Source organism: Tasmannia lanceolata, unplaced genomic scaffold (assembly GCF_043159265.1).
Source record: "Tasmannia lanceolata isolate RefF3 unplaced genomic scaffold, GAP_Taslan_0.1 ptg000579l, whole genome shotgun sequence".
NCBI lineage: Eukaryota > Viridiplantae > Streptophyta > Magnoliopsida > Canellales > Winteraceae > Tasmannia > Tasmannia lanceolata.
Genome location: NW_027519251.1, coordinates 30001 through 35000, shown reverse-complemented (window position 1 = coordinate 35000; position 5000 = coordinate 30001).

Below are 5000 nucleotides of genomic sequence, written 5' to 3'. Positions count from 1 at the left end.
CCGATATGCACACGTGTGCCCCAATAGGGGTCGGTATGCCCCGGTAGGTACGCGTGTGCCCCGTAATGCACGTTTCGCAGATCTCCCCGCATGTCCCGCCCCTATATGTAATACTTACTTACTTACTTACTTTCTTTCTTGCTTGCTTGCTTGCTTGCAATGGTTGGGAGTGCCCGGCATGCCCCGCTGCAGAGACCAAGGGCGCAATGACTTGGCACCGCAGATGCCGGGACTCCGGCACTTCCCGTGGCACTGATGGTTGGTTCCAAAGACAAAAGGCCGTGCAAGGCCACCGCACCGCGGATGATTTTGCTCGTGCTGGCGCCGTTGTGTGGCCAAAGAACATGCGCGAATGCTCGTGTCGGAAGGGTTGGTGTCCTGGCCCCGCGGGTGTCACGAATGCTCGGTTGCGAAGACCATGGGACCAGAGCCATGGCACGTCGGATGATGGCTCCAGCTGGCGCCCCGGCACTTTCTGTGGCATTGATGCTCGGTTTCAAAGACAAACGTGCGCAGTGCCAGGGGACCGCGGATGACTGCTCGTGCTGGCCCCGTTGGGCGGCATTGATGGTCGGTTGCAAAGAAAATGCGCGATTGCTCGTGTCGGGGCCCGGCAAGCCAAGGCCAAGCGAGCCATGGCACGTCGGATGATGGCTCCAGCTGGCGCCCCGGCACTTTCTGTGGCATTGATGCTCGGTTTCAAAGACAAACGTGCGCAGGGCCAGGGGACCGCGGATGACTGCTCGTGCTGGCCCCGTTGGGCGGCATTGATGGTCGGTTGCAAAGAAAATGCGCGATTGCTCGTGTCGGGGCCTGGCAAGCCAAGGCCAAGCGAGCCATGGCAACGCGGATGATGGCTCGCTAGTGCTGGCGCCGTGCACAGTGGCCTCGCACACTCGCCCTGCACGCTTCCCTTGCACGCAGCCTTGCACACTAGCCTCGCATGCGAGCCTTGCACCCTAGCCATGCAAACTAGCCTTGCACGGTAGCCATGCACACAAGCCGTGCACATTAGCCATGCGCACAAGCCCCGCACACTAGCCTTGCGCACAACCCTTGCACACAAGCCATGCACTCGAGCAATGCACACAAGCCTTGCACTCAAGCAATGCACACAAGCCCTGGACACTAGCCTTGCACACGGGCCTGGCACACAAGCCTTGGGCACTAGCCTTGCGCACTAGCGTTCCACATGAGCCTTGCACACTAGCCTTGGACACTAGCCTTGCACACAGGCCTTGCACACTAGGCATGCTTGGGCGAGCTGATCCCGCATCAAGTCGACGGGTCTAGGCATTCTTGGGCGCAGATCCCGCATCGTCTCGTCGCGTCTGGGCGCAAACACGTCGCGTCTCGTTGCGTCTTCAGAAGTCGTCGCTAACAGCACCTTTGGTTGCCACTGGTGGTTAGGCTGGTTGGTTGCGCAAACCCTATAGGAGGGTGGCATGCTGGTGGGCGTTTTTGCCCGGATAGGCACTAGAATGTGCAGATTTTGGGCGTTTTTGCCTGGATAGGCTAAGGAATGGGCATGCTTTGGGCGTTTTTGCCCGGATAGGCACCGGAATGCTTGGCCTTGGCTTGTCCTAGCAAGGCATTGCTGGGTTGGGCTCCCTTGGCCTTTTGGGCGCCTTGGACGATGTCTTGCGAAGACCATGGGCACAAGGCCATGGCATATGGTGAGGAAAGGACCACGGTTGCCAAGGTTAGGCACCGGAATGCTTGGCCTTGGCTTGCCAAAGCAGGGCATTGCTGGGTTGGGCTCCCTTGGCCTTCCGGGCGCCTTGGACACTGTCTTGGGAAGACCATGGGCACAAGGCCATGGCATATGGTGGGGAATGGACCACGGTTGCCAAGGCTAGGCATATAGAGAGGAATTGCATTTTTGCCCGGATAGGCACCGGAATGCTTGGCCTTGGCTTGCCATAGCAGGGCATTGCTGGGTTGGGCTCCCTTGGCCTTCCGGGGGCCTTGGACGCTGTCTTGGGAAGACCATGGGCACAAGGCCATGGCATATAGTGAGGAATGGACCACGGTTGGCAAGGCTAGGCATATAGAGAGGAATGGACCACGGTTGCCAAGGTTGCGCAAGTTTTGGGCATTTTTTGCCCGGATATGCCCAAGTATGCCCCGATAGGCCCGTTACGCCCCGGTATGAACGCGTATGCCCGGATTGACTCGGTATGCCTTGGGATACATGCGTATGCCCCGATAGGCTTGGTACGCCCCGATATGCGCACGTGTGCCCCAGTAGGGCTCGGTATGCCCCGGTATGTACGCGTGTGCCCCGATAGGCCCGGTATGCCCTGATAGGCCCGGTATGCCCCGATATGCACACGTGTGCCCCAATAGGGGTCGGTATGCCCCGGTAGGTACGCGTGTGCCCCGTAATGCACGTTTCGCAGATCTCCCCGCATGTCCCGCCCCTATATGTAATACTTACTTACTTACTTACTTTCTTTCTTGCTTGCTTGCTTGCTTGCAATGGTTGGGAGTGCCCGGCATGCCCCGCTGCAGAGACCAAGGGCGCAATGACTTGGCACCGCAGATGCCGGGACTCCGGCACTTCCCGTGGCACTGATGGTTGGTTCCAAAGACAAAAGGCCGTGCAAGGCCACCGCACCGCGGATGATTTTGCTCGTGCTGGCGCCGTTGTGTGGCCAAAGAACATGCGCGAATGCTCGTGTCGGAAGGGTTGGTGTCCTGGCCCCGCGGGTGTCACGAATGCTCGGTTGCGAAGACCATGGGACCAGAGCCATGGCACGTCGGATGATGGCTCCAGCTGGCGCCCCGGCACTTTCTGTGGCATTGATGCTCGGTTTCAAAGACAAACGTGCGCAGTGCCAGGGGACCGCGGATGACTGCTCGTGCTGGCCCCGTTGGGCGGCATTGATGGTCGGTTGCAAAGAAAATGCGCGATTGCTCGTGTCGGGGCCCGGCAAGCCAAGGCCAAGCGAGCCATGGCACGTCGGATGATGGCTCCAGCTGGCGCCCCGGCACTTTCTGTGGCATTGATGCTCGGTTTCAAAGACAAACGTGCGCAGGGCCAGGGGACCGCGGATGACTGCTCGTGCTGGCCCCGTTGGGCGGCATTGATGGTCGGTTGCAAAGAAAATGCGCGATTGCTCGTGTCGGGGCCTGGCAAGCCAAGGCCAAGCGAGCCATGGCAACGCGGATGATGGCTCGCTAGTGCTGGCGCCGTGCACAGTGGCCTCGCACACTCGCCCTGCACGCTTCCCTTGCACGCAGCCTTGCACACTAGCCTCGCATGCGAGCCTTGCACCCTAGCCATGCAAACTAGCCTTGCACGGTAGCCATGCACACAAGCCGTGCACATTAGCCATGCGCACAAGCCCCGCACACTAGCCTTGCGCACAACCCTTGCACACAAGCCATGCACTCGAGCAATGCACACAAGCCTTGCACTCAAGCAATGCACACAAGCCCTGGACACTAGCCTTGCACACGGGCCTGGCACACAAGCCTTGGGCACTAGCCTTGCGCACTAGCGTTCCACATGAGCCTTGCACACTAGCCTTGGACACTAGCCTTGCACACAGGCCTTGCACACTAGGCATGCTTGGGCGAGCTGATCCCGCATCAAGTCGACGGGTCTAGGCATTCTTGGGCGCAGATCCCGCATCGTCTCGTCGCGTCTGGGCGCAAACACGTCGCGTCTCGTTGCGTCTTCAGAAGTCGTCGCTAACAGCACCTTTGGTTGCCACTGGTGGTTAGGCTGGTTGGTTGCGCAAACCCTATAGGAGGGTGGCATGCTGGTGGGCGTTTTTGCCCGGATAGGCACTAGAATGTGCAGATTTTGGGCGTTTTTGCCTGGATAGGCTAAGGAATGGGCATGCTTTGGGCGTTTTTGCCCGGATAGGCACCGGAATGCTTGGCCTTGGCTTGTCCTAGCAAGGCATTGCTGGGTTGGGCTCCCTTGGCCTTTTGGGCGCCTTGGACGATGTCTTGCGAAGACCATGGGCACAAGGCCATGGCATATGGTGAGGAAAGGACCACGGTTGCCAAGGTTAGGCACCGGAATGCTTGGCCTTGGCTTGCCAAAGCAGGGCATTGCTGGGTTGGGCTCCCTTGGCCTTCCGGGCGCCTTGGACACTGTCTTGGGAAGACCATGGGCACAAGGCCATGGCATATGGTGGGGAATGGACCACGGTTGCCAAGGCTAGGCATATAGAGAGGAATTGCATTTTTGCCCGGATAGGCACCGGAATGCTTGGCCTTGGCTTGCCATAGCAGGGCATTGCTGGGTTGGGCTCCCTTGGCCTTCCGGGGGCCTTGGACGCTGTCTTGGGAAGACCATGGGCACAAGGCCATGGCATATAGTGAGGAATGGACCACGGTTGGCAAGGCTAGGCATATAGAGAGGAATGGACCACGGTTGCCAAGGTTGCGCAAGTATGCCCCGATAGGCCCGTTACGCCCCGGTATGAACGCGTATGCCCGGATTGACTCGGTATGCCTTGGGATACATGCGTATGCCCCGATAGGCTTGGTACGCCCCGATATGCGCACGTGTGCCCCAGTAGGGCTCGGTATGCCCCGGTATGTACGCGTGTGCCCCGATAGGCCCGGTATGCCCCGATATGCACACGTGTGCCCCAATAGGGGTCGGTATGCCCCGGTAGGTACGCGTGTGCCCCGTAATGCACGTTTCGCAGATCTCCCCGCATGTCCCGCCCCTATATGTAATACTTACTTACTTACTTACTTTCTTTCTTGCTTGCTTGCTTGCTTGCAATGGTTGGGAGTGCCCGGCATGCCCCGCTGCAGAGACCAAGGGCGCAATGACTTGGCACCGCGGATGCCGGGACTCCGGCACTTCCCGTGGCACTGATGGTTGGTTCCAAAGACAAAAGGCCGTGCAAGGCCACCGCACCGCGGATGATTTTGCTCGTGCTGGCGCCGTTGTGTGGCCAAAGAACATGCGCGAATGCTCGTGTCGGAAGGGTTGGTGTCCTGGCCCCGCGGGTGTCACGAATGCTCGG